Source organism: Anomaloglossus baeobatrachus, unplaced genomic scaffold (assembly GCF_048569485.1).
Source record: "Anomaloglossus baeobatrachus isolate aAnoBae1 unplaced genomic scaffold, aAnoBae1.hap1 Scaffold_255, whole genome shotgun sequence".
Lineage (NCBI taxonomy): Eukaryota > Metazoa > Chordata > Amphibia > Anura > Aromobatidae > Anomaloglossus > Anomaloglossus baeobatrachus.
This window is the reverse complement of record NW_027442118.1, coordinates 24153-46938: the sequence shown is the minus strand read 5'-3', so window position 1 is coordinate 46938 and position 22786 is coordinate 24153. Positions and strand designations below refer to the sequence as shown.

At 46.6% G+C, this 22786-nt stretch overlaps 14 non-coding genes and 1 pseudogene across 14 annotated transcripts; all 15 read left to right on the top strand.

Annotated features, from left to right (window-relative positions):
• Nucleotides 1-749: 749 nt before the first annotated feature.
• On the top strand, nt 750-940 carry LOC142263194 (U2 spliceosomal RNA). Its single transcript, XR_012730364.1, has one exon. It is a non-coding gene; the product is annotated as a U2 spliceosomal RNA (small nuclear RNA).
• A 1387-nt stretch (nt 941-2327) lies between these two features.
• LOC142263193 (U2 spliceosomal RNA) lies at nt 2328-2518 on the top strand. Its single transcript, XR_012730363.1, has one exon. It is a non-coding gene; the product is annotated as a U2 spliceosomal RNA (small nuclear RNA).
• A 1387-nt stretch (nt 2519-3905) lies between these two features.
• LOC142263192 (U2 spliceosomal RNA) lies at nt 3906-4096 on the top strand. The gene has a single exon (XR_012730362.1). It is a non-coding gene; the product is annotated as a U2 spliceosomal RNA (small nuclear RNA).
• Nucleotides 4097-5483: 1387 nt separating this feature from the next.
• LOC142263186 (U2 spliceosomal RNA) lies at nt 5484-5625 on the top strand (annotated as a pseudogene).
• Nucleotides 5626-6322: 697 nt separating this feature from the next.
• On the top strand, nt 6323-6518 carry LOC142263149 (U2 spliceosomal RNA). The gene has a single exon (XR_012730346.1). It is a non-coding gene; the product is annotated as a U2 spliceosomal RNA (small nuclear RNA).
• A 1387-nt stretch (nt 6519-7905) lies between these two features.
• On the top strand, nt 7906-8096 carry LOC142263191 (U2 spliceosomal RNA). Its single transcript, XR_012730361.1, has one exon. It is a non-coding gene; the product is annotated as a U2 spliceosomal RNA (small nuclear RNA).
• A 1387-nt stretch (nt 8097-9483) lies between these two features.
• Nucleotides 9484-9674, top strand: LOC142263189 (U2 spliceosomal RNA). Its single transcript, XR_012730359.1, has one exon. It is a non-coding gene; the product is annotated as a U2 spliceosomal RNA (small nuclear RNA).
• A 1387-nt stretch (nt 9675-11061) lies between these two features.
• LOC142263188 (U2 spliceosomal RNA) lies at nt 11062-11252 on the top strand. The gene has a single exon (XR_012730358.1). It is a non-coding gene; the product is annotated as a U2 spliceosomal RNA (small nuclear RNA).
• A 1387-nt stretch (nt 11253-12639) lies between these two features.
• Nucleotides 12640-12830, top strand: LOC142263177 (U2 spliceosomal RNA). Its single transcript, XR_012730357.1, has one exon. It is a non-coding gene; the product is annotated as a U2 spliceosomal RNA (small nuclear RNA).
• Nucleotides 12831-14217: 1387 nt separating this feature from the next.
• LOC142263165 (U2 spliceosomal RNA) lies at nt 14218-14408 on the top strand. Its single transcript, XR_012730356.1, has one exon. It is a non-coding gene; the product is annotated as a U2 spliceosomal RNA (small nuclear RNA).
• A 1387-nt stretch (nt 14409-15795) lies between these two features.
• LOC142263153 (U2 spliceosomal RNA) lies at nt 15796-15986 on the top strand. Its single transcript, XR_012730349.1, has one exon. It is a non-coding gene; the product is annotated as a U2 spliceosomal RNA (small nuclear RNA).
• A 1387-nt stretch (nt 15987-17373) lies between these two features.
• LOC142263141 (U2 spliceosomal RNA) lies at nt 17374-17564 on the top strand. Its single transcript, XR_012730338.1, has one exon. It is a non-coding gene; the product is annotated as a U2 spliceosomal RNA (small nuclear RNA).
• A 1387-nt stretch (nt 17565-18951) lies between these two features.
• Nucleotides 18952-19142, top strand: LOC142263128 (U2 spliceosomal RNA). The gene has a single exon (XR_012730334.1). It is a non-coding gene; the product is annotated as a U2 spliceosomal RNA (small nuclear RNA).
• Nucleotides 19143-20529: 1387 nt separating this feature from the next.
• On the top strand, nt 20530-20720 carry LOC142263116 (U2 spliceosomal RNA). The gene has a single exon (XR_012730325.1). It is a non-coding gene; the product is annotated as a U2 spliceosomal RNA (small nuclear RNA).
• A 1387-nt stretch (nt 20721-22107) lies between these two features.
• On the top strand, nt 22108-22298 carry LOC142263104 (U2 spliceosomal RNA). Its single transcript, XR_012730314.1, has one exon. It is a non-coding gene; the product is annotated as a U2 spliceosomal RNA (small nuclear RNA).
• Nucleotides 22299-22786: the final 488 nt, after the last annotated feature.

The following is a 22786-nucleotide window of genomic DNA, read 5'->3' as shown; positions in this document are numbered from 1 at the left end:
AATTACTACTTTCAATAAGTACACTTAAACGGCTAATTGGGAATAGAAAAACTGTAAAAAGCCCTCTGAGAAAGCCCCCCTCTAACCTTTGATAGTAAGCTTTTCTGTAGTCTGCCTGTTGATGTATTTTCCGTTTGAACTGTGCACAACATGAAGAGACGGAACACTGGCGGCTTGTCACAATGCCCCCCGATGACATCACAATAGCGCTGCTGCCTAGAAAACAAGCTGCGCAGAAGAAGTTGTTCTTTGGGTGGGAGGGTGGGCTAGTGGAAGGAGGGGGCAATCTCTTTTTTTCCCGGGTGGTAGGGGGATGACAGGAGAAGGGAAGCGGGTGGTGAGAAAGGTACAGAGGGCAGGGTTTGGGGGCTGGGAAGGAAAGGGAAAAGATTAGGGTTTGGGGATGATGAAAGGGCTTTCTACGGGTAAGGATGGCAAAGGGTGGCAGTGACGGAAAGTCAGGCAACCTGTCCTGTCCGTCTTTTTGTATCGTGAATTGGAAAGACTGCAAGGGGGAGGGGAGTTGCTTGCGCCCTAAAGGAGGAGTTATTCAGATTCATTGCAGTGGGCGGCGGCTGCAAAACGCACCATTCTTCTTGTTTTGGCTCTGCAAAGCAGCCTTTTCAAGGGTTGGCTTGGGTGACAAAATGTCTTGTGTAGGCGTGGGTTTGTCTCCCTCTCGCTCTCTCTCCCTAAGATGTGTCCGGCATAGGCCAGGGTGCCACTCGAGGCCCAAACCAATTCTGGTTATCGCTTCTCGGCCTTTTGGCTAAGATCAAGTGTAGTATCTGTTCTTATCAGTTTAATATCTGATACGTCCCCTATCTGGGGACCATATATTAAATGGATTTTTAGAACAGGGAGATGGAAAAAGAGCTTGCTCTGTCCACTCCACGCATTGACCTGGTATTGCAGTACCTCCAGGAACGGTGCACCCCTTCTTAACCCAGTTTCCAAAAGCAGAACTCAATTCACCTGATTCATATTAGCCCGATTTAATGAATTGGAAGAAAGCATACGTCTTCATATGCACCTCAATTTGGCCCATTCACTTTTCACACTTCCTCCTTTTGTTTTTTATCTTTCACACTTTTGACTTTCTTTATTCATCCAAATAGCAAACTCATCACCACTCAACCTGACCAACTCGGCTATGTCCCCGTGCTGCAGTTCTCTGTCTTATCTAGATCATTTGCAATTGAATGGAATAGATCCCTTTTGGACAAAGTGGATTCACCTGCTGCTGCAGTGACCACAGGTGTGATAACATCTAGAATTGGCATCTGGTGCGATCTCTCCGCTTCCACTCCAAAGAAAGTTACCTGTTTATTCCTATCATGCATTGGTTTTTGGGGTTTTCTTTGAGTAATGATGATCTCTTTAGTAGTCTGTTGGCGCCCTCTCCTGGAGGAATAGTTTGCTTGCTCTTGGACATTCTAAAAGAGAGGTCATGATAGACATTGAGCTTCTGAGCTCAATTGGGGACAGTCATGGGTGATGAATGTTTGCAACCTACTGCGAAGCCTCATACCGCAATATAAGGAACGTCAAATACTAAGAAAGGGCGGCCTATGAAAGAATTACTACTTTCAATAAGTACACTTAAACGGCTAATTGGGAATAGAAAAACTGTAAAAAGCCCTCTGAGAAAGCCCCCCTCTAACCTTTGATAGTAAGCTTTTCTGTAGTCTGCCTGTTGATGTATTTTCCGTTTGAACTGTGCACAACATGAAGAGACGGAACACTGGCGGCTTGTCACAATGCCCCCCGATGACATCACAATAGCGCTGCTGCCTAGAAAACAAGCTGCGCAGAAGAAGTTGTTCTTTGGGTGGGAGGGTGGGCTAGTGGAAGGAGGGGGCAATCTCTTTTTTTCCCGGGTGGTAGGGGGATGACAGGAGAAGGGAAGCGGGTGGTGAGAAAGGTACAGAGGGCAGGGTTTGGGGGCTGGGAAGGAAAGGGAAAAGATTAGGGTTTGGGGATGATGAAAGGGCTTTCTACGGGTAAGGATGGCAAAGGGTGGCAGTGACGGAAAGTCAGGCAACCTGTCCTGTCCGTCTTTTTGTATCGTGAATTGGAAAGACTGCAAGGGGGAGGGGAGTTGCTTGCGCCCTAAAGGAGGAGTTATTCAGATTCATTGCAGTGGGCGGCGGCTGCAAAACGCACCATTCTTCTTGTTTTGGCTCTGCAAAGCAGCCTTTTCAAGGGTTGGCTTGGGTGACAAAATGTCTTGTGTAGGCGTGGGTTTGTCTCCCTCTCGCTCTCTCTCCCTAAGATGTGTCCGGCATAGGCCAGGGTGCCACTCGAGGCCCAAACCAATTCTGGTTATCGCTTCTCGGCCTTTTGGCTAAGATCAAGTGTAGTATCTGTTCTTATCAGTTTAATATCTGATACGTCCCCTATCTGGGGACCATATATTAAATGGATTTTTAGAACAGGGAGATGGAAAAAGAGCTTGCTCTGTCCACTCCACGCATTGACCTGGTATTGCAGTACCTCCAGGAACGGTGCACCCCTTCTTAACCCAGTTTCCAAAAGCAGAACTCAATTCACCTGATTCATATTAGCCCGATTTAATGAATTGGAAGAAAGCATACGTCTTCATATGCACCTCAATTTGGCCCATTCACTTTTCACACTTCCTCCTTTTGTTTTTTATCTTTCACACTTTTGACTTTCTTTATTCATCCAAATAGCAAACTCATCACCACTCAACCTGACCAACTCGGCTATGTCCCCGTGCTGCAGTTCTCTGTCTTATCTAGATCATTTGCAATTGAATGGAATAGATCCCTTTTGGACAAAGTGGATTCACCTGCTGCTGCAGTGACCACAGGTGTGATAACATCTAGAATTGGCATCTGGTGCGATCTCTCCGCTTCCACTCCAAAGAAAGTTACCTGTTTATTCCTATCATGCATTGGTTTTTGGGGTTTTCTTTGAGTAATGATGATCTCTTTAGTAGTCTGTTGGCGCCCTCTCCTGGAGGAATAGTTTGCTTGCTCTTGGACATTCTAAAAGAGAGGTCATGATAGACATTGAGCTTCTGAGCTCAATTGGGGACAGTCATGGGTGATGAATGTTTGCAACCTACTGCGAAGCCTCATACCGCAATATAAGGAACGTCAAATACTAAGAAAGGGCGGCCTATGAAAGAATTACTACTTTCAATAAGTACACTTAAACGGCTAATTGGGAATAGAAAAACTGTAAAAAGCCCTCTGAGAAAGCCCCCCTCTAACCTTTGATAGTAAGCTTTTCTGTAGTCTGCCTGTTGATGTATTTTCCGTTTGAACTGTGCACAACATGAAGAGACGGAACACTGGCGGCTTGTCACAATGCCCCCCGATGACATCACAATAGCGCTGCTGCCTAGAAAACAAGCTGCGCAGAAGAAGTTGTTCTTTGGGTGGGAGGGTGGGCTAGTGGAAGGAGGGGGCAATCTCTTTTTTTCCCGGGTGGTAGGGGGATGACAGGAGAAGGGAAGCGGGTGGTGAGAAAGGTACAGAGGGCAGGGTTTGGGGGCTGGGAAGGAAAGGGAAAAGATTAGGGTTTGGGGATGATGAAAGGGCTTTCTACGGGTAAGGATGGCAAAGGGTGGCAGTGACGGAAAGTCAGGCAACCTGTCCTGTCCGTCTTTTTGTATCGTGAATTGGAAAGACTGCAAGGGGGAGGGGAGTTGCTTGCGCCCTAAAGGAGGAGTTATTCAGATTCATTGCAGTGGGCGGCGGCTGCAAAACGCACCATTCTTCTTGTTTTGGCTCTGCAAAGCAGCCTTTTCAAGGGTTGGCTTGGGTGACAAAATGTCTTGTGTAGGCGTGGGTTTGTCTCCCTCTCGCTCTCTCTCCCTAAGATGTGTCCGGCATAGGCCAGGGTGCCACTCGAGGCCCAAACCAATTCTGGTTATCGCTTCTCGGCCTTTTGGCTAAGATCAAGTGTAGTATCTGTTCTTATCAGTTTAATATCTGATACGTCCCCTATCTGGGGACCATATATTAAATGGATTTTTAGAACAGGGAGATGGAAAAAGAGCTTGCTCTGTCCACTCCACGCATTGACCTGGTATTGCAGTACCTCCAGGAACGGTGCACCCCTTCTTAACCCAGTTTCCAAAAGCAGAACTCAATTCACCTGATTCATATTAGCCCGATTTAATGAATTGGAAGAAAGCATACGTCTTCATATGCACCTCAATTTGGCCCATTCACTTTTCACACTTCCTCCTTTTGTTTTTTATCTTTCACACTTTTGACTTTCTTTATTCATCCAAATAGCAAACTCATCACCACTCAACCTGACCAACTCGGCTATGTCCCCGTGCTGCAGTTCTCTGTCTTATCTAGATCATTTGCAATTGAATGGAATAGATCCCTTTTGGACAAAGTGGATTCACCTGCTGCTGCAGTGACCACAGGTGTGATAACATCTAGAATTGGCATCTGGTGCGATCTCTCCGCTTCCACTCCAAAGAAAGTTACCTGTTTATTCCTATCATGCATTGGTTTTTGGGGTTTTCTTTGAGTAATGATGATCTCTTTAGTAGTCTGTTGGCGCCCTCTCCTGGAGGAATAGTTTGCTTGCTCTTGGACATTCTAAAAGAGAGGTCATGATAGACATTGAGCTTCTGAGCTCAATTGGGGACAGTCATGGGTGATGAATGTTTGCAACCTACTGCGAAGCCTCATACCGCAATATAAGGAACGTCAAATACTAAGAAAGGGCGGCCTATGAAAGAATTACTACTTTCAATAAGTACACTTAAACGGCTAATTGGGAATAGAAAAACTGTAAAAAGCCCTCTGAGAAAGCCCCCCTCTAACCTTTGATAGTAAGCTTTTCTGTAGTCTGCCTGTTGATGTATTTTCCGTTTGAACTGTGCACAACATGAAGAGACGGAACACTGGCGGCTTGTCACAATGCCCCCCGATGACATCACAATAGCGCTGCTGCCTAGAAAACAAGCTGCGCAGAAGAAGTTGTTCTTTGGGTGGGAGGGTGGGCTAGTGGAAGGAGGGGGCAATCTCTTTTTTTCCCGGGTGGTAGGGGGATGACAGGAGAAGGGAAGCGGGTGGTGAGAAAGGTACAGAGGGCAGGGTTTGGGGGCTGGGAAGGAAAGGGAAAAGATTAGGGTTTGGGGATGATGAAAGGGCTTTCTACGGGTAAGGATGGCAAAGGGTGGCAGTGACGGAAAGTCAGGCAACCTGTCCTGTCCGTCTTTTTGTATCGTGAATTGGAAAGACTGCAAGGGGGAGGGGAGTTGCTTGCGCCCTAAAGGAGGAGTTATTCAGATTCATTGCAGTGGGCGGCGGCTGCAAAACGCACCATTCTTCTTGTTTTGGCTCTGCAAAGCAGCCTTTTCAAGGGTTGGCTTGGGTGACAAAATGTCTTGTGTAGGCGTGGGTTTGTCTCCCTCTCGCTCTCTCTCCCTAAGATGTGTCCGGCATAGGCCAGGGTGCCACTCGAGGCCCAAACCAATTCTGGTTATCGCTTCTCGGCCTTTTGGCTAAGATCAAGTGTAGTATCGTTCGAAAAGGTGGTTTAAGGCTCCGGCCACCTTAGTACAATGATGCAATGCACACTGGAAGGTTGCACTTGTTAGTACTTTGGGAGGATAGTATATCCATCTAGAGGAAACCATGGCCCTACCAGGATTGAGGCTATTAGACTGAGTAAGTGTGGGGGTTATGGTGCAATGTGCCCCAGGAATGGACACCCTGGAGGGAGTCTGAACTTGCTAGGTTGGGACCCTGGTAAGCCTCAGACTCTGTCGCACGCCGCGCCTTGCCTATTCATACTTTCCAAGCATATTGCCCTATCCTGGCCTTCTGGCTAAGAAGGGAAATTTTTATAATCCCGGTCGGAGGTCCGGTCAGCTTTGGGCTGAGAAACCAACACCCGGTTGGAGGTCCGGGTCAGCTTTGGCTGAGAAACCAACACCCGGTTGGAGGTCCGGTTAGCCTTGGGCTGAGAAACCAACACCCGGTTGGAGGTCCGGTCAGCCTTGGGCTGAGAAACCAACACCCGGTTGGAGGTCCGGTCAGCCTTGGGCTGAGAAACTAACACCGGTTGACGGTCCGGGCAGTCTCGGCTGCGAAACCAACGACTAGTAGCTCCCTACTCCACTTGGGTAAGATGCCTCGGTGGACGCTGGGAGCAACAACAAGGCTCAACCAGGCTTCGGCTTGGGGGAGCACCGAAGATCCCTGACCCTTGCTGTGGCCTTCTGGCTCGGAGGGACGGGGTTGATTTTTGGGGATCCTCTTCTCACGGAGGGGTCCACACGAATCCTAGCCTTTGCACTGTTTTTGGTGTGACTTCGGTCATGCATTTTTGCGGTGCTTTGGAAAGCTTCATTAAATCAAAAATCTGTTCTTATCAGTTTAATATCTGATACGTCCCCTATCTGGGGACCATATATTAAATGGATTTTTAGAACAGGGAGATGGAAAAAGAGCTTGCTCTGTCCACTCCACGCATTGACCTGGTATTGCAGTACCTCCAGGAACGGTGCACCCCTTCTTAACCCAGTTTCCAAAAGCAGAACTCAATTCACCTGATTCATATTAGCCCGATTTAATGAATTGGAAGAAAGCATACGTCTTCATATGCACCTCAATTTGGCCCATTCACTTTTCACACTTCCTCCTTTTGTTTTTTATCTTTCACACTTTTGACTTTCTTTATTCATCCAAATAGCAAACTCATCACCACTCAACCTGACCAACTCGGCTATGTCCCCGTGCTGCAGTTCTCTGTCTTATCTAGATCATTTGCAATTGAATGGAATAGATCCCTTTTGGACAAAGTGGATTCACCTGCTGCTGCAGTGACCACAGGTGTGATAACATCTAGAATTGGCATCTGGTGCGATCTCTCCGCTTCCACTCCAAAGAAAGTTACCTGTTTATTCCTATCATGCATTGGTTTTTGGGGTTTTCTTTGAGTAATGATGATCTCTTTAGTAGTCTGTTGGCGCCCTCTCCTGGAGGAATAGTTTGCTTGCTCTTGGACATTCTAAAAGAGAGGTCATGATAGACATTGAGCTTCTGAGCTCAATTGGGGACAGTCATGGGTGATGAATGTTTGCAACCTACTGCGAAGCCTCATACCGCAATATAAGGAACGTCAAATACTAAGAAAGGGCGGCCTATGAAAGAATTACTACTTTCAATAAGTACACTTAAACGGCTAATTGGGAATAGAAAAACTGTAAAAAGCCCTCTGAGAAAGCCCCCCTCTAACCTTTGATAGTAAGCTTTTCTGTAGTCTGCCTGTTGATGTATTTTCCGTTTGAACTGTGCACAACATGAAGAGACGGAACACTGGCGGCTTGTCACAATGCCCCCCGATGACATCACAATAGCGCTGCTGCCTAGAAAACAAGCTGCGCAGAAGAAGTTGTTCTTTGGGTGGGAGGGTGGGCTAGTGGAAGGAGGGGGCAATCTCTTTTTTTCCCGGGTGGTAGGGGGATGACAGGAGAAGGGAAGCGGGTGGTGAGAAAGGTACAGAGGGCAGGGTTTGGGGGCTGGGAAGGAAAGGGAAAAGATTAGGGTTTGGGGATGATGAAAGGGCTTTCTACGGGTAAGGATGGCAAAGGGTGGCAGTGACGGAAAGTCAGGCAACCTGTCCTGTCCGTCTTTTTGTATCGTGAATTGGAAAGACTGCAAGGGGGAGGGGAGTTGCTTGCGCCCTAAAGGAGGAGTTATTCAGATTCATTGCAGTGGGCGGCGGCTGCAAAACGCACCATTCTTCTTGTTTTGGCTCTGCAAAGCAGCCTTTTCAAGGGTTGGCTTGGGTGACAAAATGTCTTGTGTAGGCGTGGGTTTGTCTCCCTCTCGCTCTCTCTCCCTAAGATGTGTCCGGCATAGGCCAGGGTGCCACTCGAGGCCCAAACCAATTCTGGTTATCGCTTCTCGGCCTTTTGGCTAAGATCAAGTGTAGTATCTGTTCTTATCAGTTTAATATCTGATACGTCCCCTATCTGGGGACCATATATTAAATGGATTTTTAGAACAGGGAGATGGAAAAAGAGCTTGCTCTGTCCACTCCACGCATTGACCTGGTATTGCAGTACCTCCAGGAACGGTGCACCCCTTCTTAACCCAGTTTCCAAAAGCAGAACTCAATTCACCTGATTCATATTAGCCCGATTTAATGAATTGGAAGAAAGCATACGTCTTCATATGCACCTCAATTTGGCCCATTCACTTTTCACACTTCCTCCTTTTGTTTTTTATCTTTCACACTTTTGACTTTCTTTATTCATCCAAATAGCAAACTCATCACCACTCAACCTGACCAACTCGGCTATGTCCCCGTGCTGCAGTTCTCTGTCTTATCTAGATCATTTGCAATTGAATGGAATAGATCCCTTTTGGACAAAGTGGATTCACCTGCTGCTGCAGTGACCACAGGTGTGATAACATCTAGAATTGGCATCTGGTGCGATCTCTCCGCTTCCACTCCAAAGAAAGTTACCTGTTTATTCCTATCATGCATTGGTTTTTGGGGTTTTCTTTGAGTAATGATGATCTCTTTAGTAGTCTGTTGGCGCCCTCTCCTGGAGGAATAGTTTGCTTGCTCTTGGACATTCTAAAAGAGAGGTCATGATAGACATTGAGCTTCTGAGCTCAATTGGGGACAGTCATGGGTGATGAATGTTTGCAACCTACTGCGAAGCCTCATACCGCAATATAAGGAACGTCAAATACTAAGAAAGGGCGGCCTATGAAAGAATTACTACTTTCAATAAGTACACTTAAACGGCTAATTGGGAATAGAAAAACTGTAAAAAGCCCTCTGAGAAAGCCCCCCTCTAACCTTTGATAGTAAGCTTTTCTGTAGTCTGCCTGTTGATGTATTTTCCGTTTGAACTGTGCACAACATGAAGAGACGGAACACTGGCGGCTTGTCACAATGCCCCCCGATGACATCACAATAGCGCTGCTGCCTAGAAAACAAGCTGCGCAGAAGAAGTTGTTCTTTGGGTGGGAGGGTGGGCTAGTGGAAGGAGGGGGCAATCTCTTTTTTTCCCGGGTGGTAGGGGGATGACAGGAGAAGGGAAGCGGGTGGTGAGAAAGGTACAGAGGGCAGGGTTTGGGGGCTGGGAAGGAAAGGGAAAAGATTAGGGTTTGGGGATGATGAAAGGGCTTTCTACGGGTAAGGATGGCAAAGGGTGGCAGTGACGGAAAGTCAGGCAACCTGTCCTGTCCGTCTTTTTGTATCGTGAATTGGAAAGACTGCAAGGGGGAGGGGAGTTGCTTGCGCCCTAAAGGAGGAGTTATTCAGATTCATTGCAGTGGGCGGCGGCTGCAAAACGCACCATTCTTCTTGTTTTGGCTCTGCAAAGCAGCCTTTTCAAGGGTTGGCTTGGGTGACAAAATGTCTTGTGTAGGCGTGGGTTTGTCTCCCTCTCGCTCTCTCTCCCTAAGATGTGTCCGGCATAGGCCAGGGTGCCACTCGAGGCCCAAACCAATTCTGGTTATCGCTTCTCGGCCTTTTGGCTAAGATCAAGTGTAGTATCTGTTCTTATCAGTTTAATATCTGATACGTCCCCTATCTGGGGACCATATATTAAATGGATTTTTAGAACAGGGAGATGGAAAAAGAGCTTGCTCTGTCCACTCCACGCATTGACCTGGTATTGCAGTACCTCCAGGAACGGTGCACCCCTTCTTAACCCAGTTTCCAAAAGCAGAACTCAATTCACCTGATTCATATTAGCCCGATTTAATGAATTGGAAGAAAGCATACGTCTTCATATGCACCTCAATTTGGCCCATTCACTTTTCACACTTCCTCCTTTTGTTTTTTATCTTTCACACTTTTGACTTTCTTTATTCATCCAAATAGCAAACTCATCACCACTCAACCTGACCAACTCGGCTATGTCCCCGTGCTGCAGTTCTCTGTCTTATCTAGATCATTTGCAATTGAATGGAATAGATCCCTTTTGGACAAAGTGGATTCACCTGCTGCTGCAGTGACCACAGGTGTGATAACATCTAGAATTGGCATCTGGTGCGATCTCTCCGCTTCCACTCCAAAGAAAGTTACCTGTTTATTCCTATCATGCATTGGTTTTTGGGGTTTTCTTTGAGTAATGATGATCTCTTTAGTAGTCTGTTGGCGCCCTCTCCTGGAGGAATAGTTTGCTTGCTCTTGGACATTCTAAAAGAGAGGTCATGATAGACATTGAGCTTCTGAGCTCAATTGGGGACAGTCATGGGTGATGAATGTTTGCAACCTACTGCGAAGCCTCATACCGCAATATAAGGAACGTCAAATACTAAGAAAGGGCGGCCTATGAAAGAATTACTACTTTCAATAAGTACACTTAAACGGCTAATTGGGAATAGAAAAACTGTAAAAAGCCCTCTGAGAAAGCCCCCCTCTAACCTTTGATAGTAAGCTTTTCTGTAGTCTGCCTGTTGATGTATTTTCCGTTTGAACTGTGCACAACATGAAGAGACGGAACACTGGCGGCTTGTCACAATGCCCCCCGATGACATCACAATAGCGCTGCTGCCTAGAAAACAAGCTGCGCAGAAGAAGTTGTTCTTTGGGTGGGAGGGTGGGCTAGTGGAAGGAGGGGGCAATCTCTTTTTTTCCCGGGTGGTAGGGGGATGACAGGAGAAGGGAAGCGGGTGGTGAGAAAGGTACAGAGGGCAGGGTTTGGGGGCTGGGAAGGAAAGGGAAAAGATTAGGGTTTGGGGATGATGAAAGGGCTTTCTACGGGTAAGGATGGCAAAGGGTGGCAGTGACGGAAAGTCAGGCAACCTGTCCTGTCCGTCTTTTTGTATCGTGAATTGGAAAGACTGCAAGGGGGAGGGGAGTTGCTTGCGCCCTAAAGGAGGAGTTATTCAGATTCATTGCAGTGGGCGGCGGCTGCAAAACGCACCATTCTTCTTGTTTTGGCTCTGCAAAGCAGCCTTTTCAAGGGTTGGCTTGGGTGACAAAATGTCTTGTGTAGGCGTGGGTTTGTCTCCCTCTCGCTCTCTCTCCCTAAGATGTGTCCGGCATAGGCCAGGGTGCCACTCGAGGCCCAAACCAATTCTGGTTATCGCTTCTCGGCCTTTTGGCTAAGATCAAGTGTAGTATCTGTTCTTATCAGTTTAATATCTGATACGTCCCCTATCTGGGGACCATATATTAAATGGATTTTTAGAACAGGGAGATGGAAAAAGAGCTTGCTCTGTCCACTCCACGCATTGACCTGGTATTGCAGTACCTCCAGGAACGGTGCACCCCTTCTTAACCCAGTTTCCAAAAGCAGAACTCAATTCACCTGATTCATATTAGCCCGATTTAATGAATTGGAAGAAAGCATACGTCTTCATATGCACCTCAATTTGGCCCATTCACTTTTCACACTTCCTCCTTTTGTTTTTTATCTTTCACACTTTTGACTTTCTTTATTCATCCAAATAGCAAACTCATCACCACTCAACCTGACCAACTCGGCTATGTCCCCGTGCTGCAGTTCTCTGTCTTATCTAGATCATTTGCAATTGAATGGAATAGATCCCTTTTGGACAAAGTGGATTCACCTGCTGCTGCAGTGACCACAGGTGTGATAACATCTAGAATTGGCATCTGGTGCGATCTCTCCGCTTCCACTCCAAAGAAAGTTACCTGTTTATTCCTATCATGCATTGGTTTTTGGGGTTTTCTTTGAGTAATGATGATCTCTTTAGTAGTCTGTTGGCGCCCTCTCCTGGAGGAATAGTTTGCTTGCTCTTGGACATTCTAAAAGAGAGGTCATGATAGACATTGAGCTTCTGAGCTCAATTGGGGACAGTCATGGGTGATGAATGTTTGCAACCTACTGCGAAGCCTCATACCGCAATATAAGGAACGTCAAATACTAAGAAAGGGCGGCCTATGAAAGAATTACTACTTTCAATAAGTACACTTAAACGGCTAATTGGGAATAGAAAAACTGTAAAAAGCCCTCTGAGAAAGCCCCCCTCTAACCTTTGATAGTAAGCTTTTCTGTAGTCTGCCTGTTGATGTATTTTCCGTTTGAACTGTGCACAACATGAAGAGACGGAACACTGGCGGCTTGTCACAATGCCCCCCGATGACATCACAATAGCGCTGCTGCCTAGAAAACAAGCTGCGCAGAAGAAGTTGTTCTTTGGGTGGGAGGGTGGGCTAGTGGAAGGAGGGGGCAATCTCTTTTTTTCCCGGGTGGTAGGGGGATGACAGGAGAAGGGAAGCGGGTGGTGAGAAAGGTACAGAGGGCAGGGTTTGGGGGCTGGGAAGGAAAGGGAAAAGATTAGGGTTTGGGGATGATGAAAGGGCTTTCTACGGGTAAGGATGGCAAAGGGTGGCAGTGACGGAAAGTCAGGCAACCTGTCCTGTCCGTCTTTTTGTATCGTGAATTGGAAAGACTGCAAGGGGGAGGGGAGTTGCTTGCGCCCTAAAGGAGGAGTTATTCAGATTCATTGCAGTGGGCGGCGGCTGCAAAACGCACCATTCTTCTTGTTTTGGCTCTGCAAAGCAGCCTTTTCAAGGGTTGGCTTGGGTGACAAAATGTCTTGTGTAGGCGTGGGTTTGTCTCCCTCTCGCTCTCTCTCCCTAAGATGTGTCCGGCATAGGCCAGGGTGCCACTCGAGGCCCAAACCAATTCTGGTTATCGCTTCTCGGCCTTTTGGCTAAGATCAAGTGTAGTATCTGTTCTTATCAGTTTAATATCTGATACGTCCCCTATCTGGGGACCATATATTAAATGGATTTTTAGAACAGGGAGATGGAAAAAGAGCTTGCTCTGTCCACTCCACGCATTGACCTGGTATTGCAGTACCTCCAGGAACGGTGCACCCCTTCTTAACCCAGTTTCCAAAAGCAGAACTCAATTCACCTGATTCATATTAGCCCGATTTAATGAATTGGAAGAAAGCATACGTCTTCATATGCACCTCAATTTGGCCCATTCACTTTTCACACTTCCTCCTTTTGTTTTTTATCTTTCACACTTTTGACTTTCTTTATTCATCCAAATAGCAAACTCATCACCACTCAACCTGACCAACTCGGCTATGTCCCCGTGCTGCAGTTCTCTGTCTTATCTAGATCATTTGCAATTGAATGGAATAGATCCCTTTTGGACAAAGTGGATTCACCTGCTGCTGCAGTGACCACAGGTGTGATAACATCTAGAATTGGCATCTGGTGCGATCTCTCCGCTTCCACTCCAAAGAAAGTTACCTGTTTATTCCTATCATGCATTGGTTTTTGGGGTTTTCTTTGAGTAATGATGATCTCTTTAGTAGTCTGTTGGCGCCCTCTCCTGGAGGAATAGTTTGCTTGCTCTTGGACATTCTAAAAGAGAGGTCATGATAGACATTGAGCTTCTGAGCTCAATTGGGGACAGTCATGGGTGATGAATGTTTGCAACCTACTGCGAAGCCTCATACCGCAATATAAGGAACGTCAAATACTAAGAAAGGGCGGCCTATGAAAGAATTACTACTTTCAATAAGTACACTTAAACGGCTAATTGGGAATAGAAAAACTGTAAAAAGCCCTCTGAGAAAGCCCCCCTCTAACCTTTGATAGTAAGCTTTTCTGTAGTCTGCCTGTTGATGTATTTTCCGTTTGAACTGTGCACAACATGAAGAGACGGAACACTGGCGGCTTGTCACAATGCCCCCCGATGACATCACAATAGCGCTGCTGCCTAGAAAACAAGCTGCGCAGAAGAAGTTGTTCTTTGGGTGGGAGGGTGGGCTAGTGGAAGGAGGGGGCAATCTCTTTTTTTCCCGGGTGGTAGGGGGATGACAGGAGAAGGGAAGCGGGTGGTGAGAAAGGTACAGAGGGCAGGGTTTGGGGGCTGGGAAGGAAAGGGAAAAGATTAGGGTTTGGGGATGATGAAAGGGCTTTCTACGGGTAAGGATGGCAAAGGGTGGCAGTGACGGAAAGTCAGGCAACCTGTCCTGTCCGTCTTTTTGTATCGTGAATTGGAAAGACTGCAAGGGGGAGGGGAGTTGCTTGCGCCCTAAAGGAGGAGTTATTCAGATTCATTGCAGTGGGCGGCGGCTGCAAAACGCACCATTCTTCTTGTTTTGGCTCTGCAAAGCAGCCTTTTCAAGGGTTGGCTTGGGTGACAAAATGTCTTGTGTAGGCGTGGGTTTGTCTCCCTCTCGCTCTCTCTCCCTAAGATGTGTCCGGCATAGGCCAGGGTGCCACTCGAGGCCCAAACCAATTCTGGTTATCGCTTCTCGGCCTTTTGGCTAAGATCAAGTGTAGTATCTGTTCTTATCAGTTTAATATCTGATACGTCCCCTATCTGGGGACCATATATTAAATGGATTTTTAGAACAGGGAGATGGAAAAAGAGCTTGCTCTGTCCACTCCACGCATTGACCTGGTATTGCAGTACCTCCAGGAACGGTGCACCCCTTCTTAACCCAGTTTCCAAAAGCAGAACTCAATTCACCTGATTCATATTAGCCCGATTTAATGAATTGGAAGAAAGCATACGTCTTCATATGCACCTCAATTTGGCCCATTCACTTTTCACACTTCCTCCTTTTGTTTTTTATCTTTCACACTTTTGACTTTCTTTATTCATCCAAATAGCAAACTCATCACCACTCAACCTGACCAACTCGGCTATGTCCCCGTGCTGCAGTTCTCTGTCTTATCTAGATCATTTGCAATTGAATGGAATAGATCCCTTTTGGACAAAGTGGATTCACCTGCTGCTGCAGTGACCACAGGTGTGATAACATCTAGAATTGGCATCTGGTGCGATCTCTCCGCTTCCACTCCAAAGAAAGTTACCTGTTTATTCCTATCATGCATTGGTTTTTGGGGTTTTCTTTGAGTAATGATGATCTCTTTAGTAGTCTGTTGGCGCCCTCTCCTGGAGGAATAGTTTGCTTGCTCTTGGACATTCTAAAAGAGAGGTCATGATAGACATTGAGCTTCTGAGCTCAATTGGGGACAGTCATGGGTGATGAATGTTTGCAACCTACTGCGAAGCCTCATACCGCAATATAAGGAACGTCAAATACTAAGAAAGGGCGGCCTATGAAAGAATTACTACTTTCAATAAGTACACTTAAACGGCTAATTGGGAATAGAAAAACTGTAAAAAGCCCTCTGAGAAAGCCCCCCTCTAACCTTTGATAGTAAGCTTTTCTGTAGTCTGCCTGTTGATGTATTTTCCGTTTGAACTGTGCACAACATGAAGAGACGGAACACTGGCGGCTTGTCACAATGCCCCCCGATGACATCACAATAGCGCTGCTGCCTAGAAAACAAGCTGCGCAGAAGAAGTTGTTCTTTGGGTGGGAGGGTGGGCTAGTGGAAGGAGGGGGCAATCTCTTTTTTTCCCGGGTGGTAGGGGGATGACAGGAGAAGGGAAGCGGGTGGTGAGAAAGGTACAGAGGGCAGGGTTTGGGGGCTGGGAAGGAAAGGGAAAAGATTAGGGTTTGGGGATGATGAAAGGGCTTTCTACGGGTAAGGATGGCAAAGGGTGGCAGTGACGGAAAGTCAGGCAACCTGTCCTGTCCGTCTTTTTGTATCGTGAATTGGAAAGACTGCAAGGGGGAGGGGAGTTGCTTGCGCCCTAAAGGAGGAGTTATTCAGATTCATTGCAGTGGGCGGCGGCTGCAAAACGCACCATTCTTCTTGTTTTGGCTCTGCAAAGCAGCCTTTTCAAGGGTTGGCTTGGGTGACAAAATGTCTTGTGTAGGCGTGGGTTTGTCTCCCTCTCGCTCTCTCTCCCTAAGATGTGTCCGGCATAGGCCAGGGTGCCACTCGAGGCCCAAACCAATTCTGGTTATCGCTTCTCGGCCTTTTGGCTAAGATCAAGTGTAGTATCTGTTCTTATCAGTTTAATATCTGATACGTCCCCTATCTGGGGACCATATATTAAATGGATTTTTAGAACAGGGAGATGGAAAAAGAGCTTGCTCTGTCCACTCCACGCATTGACCTGGTATTGCAGTACCTCCAGGAACGGTGCACCCCTTCTTAACCCAGTTTCCAAAAGCAGAACTCAATTCACCTGATTCATATTAGCCCGATTTAATGAATTGGAAGAAAGCATACGTCTTCATATGCACCTCAATTTGGCCCATTCACTTTTCACACTTCCTCCTTTTGTTTTTTATCTTTCACACTTTTGACTTTCTTTATTCATCCAAATAGCAAACTCATCACCACTCAACCTGACCAACTCGGCTATGTCCCCGTGCTGCAGTTCTCTGTCTTATCTAGATCATTTGCAATTGAATGGAATAGATCCCTTTTGGACAAAGTGGATTCACCTGCTGCTGCAGTGACCACAGGTGTGATAACATCTAGAATTGGCATCTGGTGCGATCTCTCCGCTTCCACTCCAAAGAAAGTTACCTGTTTATTCCTATCATGCATTGGTTTTTGGGGTTTTCTTTGAGTAATGATGATCTCTTTAGTAGTCTGTTGGCGCCCTCTCCTGGAGGAATAGTTTGCTTGCTCTTGGACATTCTAAAAGAGAGGTCATGATAGACATTGAGCTTCTGAGCTCAATTGGGGACAGTCATGGGTGATGAATGTTTGCAACCTACTGCGAAGCCTCATACCGCAATATAAGGAACGTCAAATACTAAGAAAGGGCGGCCTATGAAAGAATTACTACTTTCAATAAGTACACTTAAACGGCTAATTGGGAATAGAAAAACTGTAAAAAGCCCTCTGAGAAAGCCCCCCTCTAACCTTTGATAGTAAGCTTTTCTGTAGTCTGCCTGTTGATGTATTTTCCGTTTGAACTGTGCACAACATGAAGAGACGGAACACTGGCGGCTTGTCACAATGCCCCCCGATGACATCACAATAGCGCTGCTGCCTAGAAAACAAGCTGCGCAGAAGAAGTTGTTCTTTGGGTGGGAGGGTGGGCTAGTGGAAGGAGGGGGCAATCTCTTTTTTTCCCGGGTGGTAGGGGGATGACAGGAGAAGGGAAGCGGGTGGTGAGAAAGGTACAGAGGGCAGGGTTTGGGGGCTGGGAAGGAAAGGGAAAAGATTAGGGTTTGGGGATGATGAAAGGGCTTTCTACGGGTAAGGATGGCAAAGGGTGGCAGTGACGGAAAGTCAGGCAACCTGTCCTGTCCGTCTTTTTGTATCGTGAATTGGAAAGACTGCAAGGGGGAGGGGAGTTGCTTGCGCCCTAAAGGAGGAGTTATTCAGATTCATTGCAGTGGGCGGCGGCTGCAAAACGCACCATTCTTCTTGTTTTGGCTCTGCAAAGCAGCCTTTTCAAGGGTTGGCTTGGGTGACAAAATGTCTTGTGTAGGCGTGGGTTTGTCTCCCTCTCGCTCTCTCTCCCTAAGATGTGTCCGGCATAGGCCAGGGTGCCACTCGAGGCCCAAACCAATTCTGGTTATCGCTTCTCGGCCTTTTGGCTAAGATCAAGTGTAGTATCTGTTCTTATCAGTTTAATATCTGATACGTCCCCTATCTGGGGACCATATATTAAATGGATTTTTAGAACAGGGAGATGGAAAAAGAGCTTGCTCTGTCCACTCCACGCATTGACCTGGTATTGCAGTACCTCCAGGAACGGTGCACCCCTTCTTAACCCAGTTTCCAAAAGCAGAACTCAATTCACCTGATTCATATTAGCCCGATTTAATGAATTGGAAGAAAGCATACGTCTTCATATGCACCTCAATTTGGCCCATTCACTTTTCACACTTCCTCCTTTTGTTTTTTATCTTTCACACTTTTGACTTTCTTTATTCATCCAAATAGCAAACTCATCACCACTCAACCTGACCAACTCGGCTATGTCCCCGTGCTGCAGTTCTCTGTCTTATCTAGATCATTTGCAATTGAATGGAATAGATCCCTTTTGGACAAAGTGGATTCACCTGCTGCTGCAGTGACCACAGGTGTGATAACATCTAGAATTGGCATCTGGTGCGATCTCTCCGCTTCCACTCCAAAGAAAGTTACCTGTTTATTCCTATCATGCATTGGTTTTTGGGGTTTTCTTTGAGTAATGATGATCTCTTTAGTAGTCTGTTGGCGCCCTCTCCTGGAGGAATAGTTTGCTTGCTCTTGGACATTCTAAAAGAGAGGTCATGATAGACATTGAGCTTCTGAGCTCAATTGGGGACAGTCATGGGTGATGAATGTTTGCAACCTACTGCGAAGCCTCATACCGCAATATAAGGAACGTCAAATACTAAGAAAGGGCGGCCTATGAAAGAATTACTACTTTCAATAAGTACACTTAAACGGCTAATTGGGAATAGAAAAACTGTAAAAAGCCCTCTGAGAAAGCCCCCCTCTAACCTTTGATAGTAAGCTTTTCTGTAGTCTGCCTGTTGATGTATTTTCCGTTTGAACTGTGCACAACATGAAGAGACGGAACACTGGCGGCTTGTCACAATGCCCCCCGATGACATCACAATAGCGCTGCTGCCTAGAAAACAAGCTGCGCAGAAGAAGTTGTTCTTTGGGTGGGAGGGTGGGCTAGTGGAAGGAGGGGGCAATCTCTTTTTTTCCCGGGTGGTAGGGGGATGACAGGAGAAGGGAAGCGGGTGGTGAGAAAGGTACAGAGGGCAGGGTTTGGGGGCTGGGAAGGAAAGGGAAAAGATTAGGGTTTGGGGATGATGAAAGGGCTTTCTACGGGTAAGGATGGCAAAGGGTGGCAGTGACGGAAAGTCAGGCAACCTGTCCTGTCCGTCTTTTTGTATCGTGAATTGGAAAGACTGCAAGGGGGAGGGGAGTTGCTTGCGCCCTAAAGGAGGAGTTATTCAGATTCATTGCAGTGGGCGGCGGCTGCAAAACGCACCATTCTTCTTGTTTTGGCTCTGCAAAGCAGCCTTTTCAAGGGTTGGCTTGGGTGACAAAATGTCTTGTGTAGGCGTGGGTTTGTCTCCCTCTCGCTCTCTCTCCCTAAGATGTGTCCGGCATAGGCCAGGGTGCCACTCGAGGCCCAAACCAATTCTGGTTATCGCTTCTCGGCCTTTTGGCTAAGATCAAGTGTAGTATCTGTTCTTATCAGTTTAATATCTGATACGTCCCCTATCTGGGGACCATATATTAAATGGATTTTTAGAACAGGGAGATGGAAAAAGAGCTTGCTCTGTCCACTCCACGCATTGACCTGGTATTGCAGTACCTCCAGGAACGGTGCACCCCTTCTTAACCCAGTTTCCAAAAGCAGAACTCAATTCACCTGATTCATATTAGCCCGATTTAATGAATTGGAAGAAAGCATACGTCTTCATATGCACCTCAATTTGGCCCATTCACTTTTCACACTTCCTCCTTTTGTTTTTTATCTTTCACACTTTTGACTTTCTTTATTCATCCAAATAGCAAACTCATCACCACTCAACCTGACCAACTCGGCTATGTCCCCGTGCTGCAGTTCTCTGTCTTATCTAGATCATTTGCAATTGAATGGAATAGATCCCTTTTGGACAAAGTGGATTCACCTGCTGCTGCAGTGACCACAGGTGTGATAACATCTAGAATTGGCATCTGGTGCGATCTCTCCGCTTCCACTCCAAAGAAAGTTACCTGTTTATTCCTATCATGCATTGGTTTTTGGGGTTTTCTTTGAGTAATGATGATCTCTTTAGTAGTCTGTTGGCGCCCTCTCCTGGAGGAATAGTTTGCTTGCTCTTGGACATTCTAAAAGAGAGGTCATGATAGACATTGAGCTTCTGAGCTCAATTGGGGACAGTCATGGGTGATGAATGTTTGCAACCTACTGCGAAGCCTCATACCGCAATATAAGGAACGTCAAATACTAAGAAAGGGCGGCCTATGAAAGAATTACTACTTTCAATAAGTACACTTAAACGGCTAATTGGGAATAGAAAAACTGTAAAAAGCCCTCTGAGAAAGCCCCCCTCTAACCTTTGATAGTAAGCTTTTCTGTAGTCTGCCTGTTGATGTATTTTCCGTTTGAACTGTGCACAACATGAAGAGACGGAACACTGGCGGCTTGTCACAATGCCCCCCGATGACATCACAATAGCGCTGCTGCCTAGAAAACAAGCTGCGCAGAAGAAGTTGTTCTTTGGGTGGGAGGGTGGGCTAGTGGAAGGAGGGGGCAATCTCTTTTTTTCCCGGGTGGTAGGGGGATGACAGGAGAAGGGAAGCGGGTGGTGAGAAAGGTACAGAGGGCAGGGTTTGGGGGCTGGGAAGGAAAGGGAAAAGATTAGGGTTTGGGGATGATGAAAGGGCTTTCTACGGGTAAGGATGGCAAAGGGTGGCAGTGACGGAAAGTCAGGCAACCTGTCCTGTCCGTCTTTTTGTATCGTGAATTGGAAAGACTGCAAGGGGGAGGGGAGTTGCTTGCGCCCTAAAGGAGGAGTTATTCAGATTCATTGCAGTGGGCGGCGGCTGCAAAACGCACCATTCTTCTTGTTTTGGCTCTGCAAAGCAGCCTTTTCAAGGGTTGGCTTGGGTGACAAAATGTCTTGTGTAGGCGTGGGTTTGTCTCCCTCTCGCTCTCTCTCCCTAAGATGTGTCCGGCATAGGCCAGGGTGCCACTCGAGGCCCAAACCAATTCTGGTTATCGCTTCTCGGCCTTTTGGCTAAGATCAAGTGTAGTATCTGTTCTTATCAGTTTAATATCTGATACGTCCCCTATCTGGGGACCATATATTAAATGGATTTTTAGAACAGGGAGATGGAAAAAGAGCTTGCTCTGTCCACTCCACGCATTGACCTGGTATTGCAGTACCTCCAGGAACGGTGCACCCCTTCTTAACCCAGTTTCCAAAAGCAGAACTCAATTCACCTGATTCATATTAGCCCGATTTAATGAATTGGAAGAAAGCATACGTCTTCATATGCACCTCAATTTGGCCCATTCACTTTTCACACTTCCTCCTTTTGTTTTTTATCTTTCACACTTTTGACTTTCTTTATTCATCCAAATAGCAAACTCATCACCACTCAACCTGACCAACTCGGCTATGTCCCCGTGCTGCAGTTCTCTGTCTTATCTAGATCATTTGCAATTGAATGGAATAGATCCCTTTTGGACAAAGTGGATTCACCTGCTGCTGCAGTGACCACAGGTGTGATAACATCTAGAATTGGCATCTGGTGCGATCTCTCCGCTTCCACTCCAAAGAAAGTTACCTGTTTATTCCTATCATGCATTGGTTTTTGGGGTTTTCTTTGAGTAATGATGATCTCTTTAGTAGTCTGTTGGCGCCCTCTCCTGGAGGAATAGTTTGCTTGCTCTTGGACATTCTAAAAGAGAGGTCATGATAGACATTGAGCTTCTGAGCTCAATTGGGGACAGTCATGGGTGATGAATGTTTGCAACCTACTGCGAAGCCTCATACCGCAATATAAGGAACGTCAAATACTAAGAAAGGGCGGCCTATGAAAGAATTACTACTTTCAATAAGTACACTTAAACGGCTAATTGGGAATAGAAAAACTGTAAAAAGCCCTCTGAGAAAGCCCCCCTCTAACCTTTGATAGTAAGCTTTTCTGTAGTCTGCCTGTTGATGTATTTTCCGTTTGAACTGTGCACAACATGAAGAGACGGAACACTGGTGGCTTGTCACAATGCCCCCCGATGACATCACAATAGCGCTGCTGCCTAGAAAACAAGCTGCGCAGAAGAAGTTGTTCTTTGGGTGGGAGGGTGGGCTAGTGGAAGGAGGGGGCAATCTCTTTTTTTCCCGGGTGGTAGGGGGATGACAGGAGAAGGGAAGCGGGTGGTGAGAAAGGTACAGAGGGCAGGGTTTGGGGGCTGGGAAGGAAAGGGAAAAGATTAGGGTTTGGGGATGATGAAAGGGCTTTCTACGGGTAAGGATGGCAAAGGGTGGCAGTGACGGAAAGTCAGGCAACCTGTCCTGTCCGTCTTTTTGTATCGTGAATTGGAAAGACTGCAAGGGGGAGGGGAGTTGCTTGCGCCCTAAAGGAGGAGTTATTCAGATTCATTGCAGTGGGCGGCGGCTGCAAAACGCACCATTCTTCTTGTTTTGGCTCTGCAAAGCAGCCTTTTCAAGGGTTGGCTTGGGTGACAAAATGTCTTGTGTAGGCGTGGGTTTGTCTCCCTCTCGCTCTCTCTCCCTAAGATGTGTCCGGCATAGGCCAGGGTGCCACTCGAGGCCCAAACCAATTCTGGTTATCGCTTCTCGGCCTTTTGGCTAAGATCAAGTGTAGTATCTGTTCTTATCAGTTTAATATCTGATACGTCCCCTATCTGGGGACCATATATTAAATGGATTTTTAGAACAGGGAGATGGAAAAAGAGCTTGCTCTGTCCACTCCACGCATTGACCTGGTATTGCAGTACCTCCAGGAACGGTGCACCCCTTCTTAACCCAGTTTCCAAAAGCAGAACTCAATTCACCTGATTCATATTAGCCCGATTTAATGAATTGGAAGAAAGCATACGTCTTCATATGCACCTCAATTTGGCCCATTCACTTTTCACACTTCCTCCTTTTGTTTTTTATCTTTCACACTTTTGACTTTCTTTATTCATCCAAATAGCAAACTCATCACCACTCAACCTGACCAACTCGGCTATGTCCCCGTGCTGCAGTTCTCTGTCTTATCTAGATCATTTGCAATTGAATGGAATAGATCCCTTTTGGACAAAGTGGATTCACCTGCTGCTGCAGTGACCACAGGTGTGATAACATCTAGAATTGGCATCTGGTGCGATCTCTCCGCTTCCACTCCAAAGAAAGTTACCTGTTTATTCCTATCATGCATTGGTTTTTGGGGTTTTCTTTGAGTAATGATGATCTCTTTAGTAGTCTGTTGGCGCCCTCTCCTGGAGGAATAGTTTGCTTGCTCT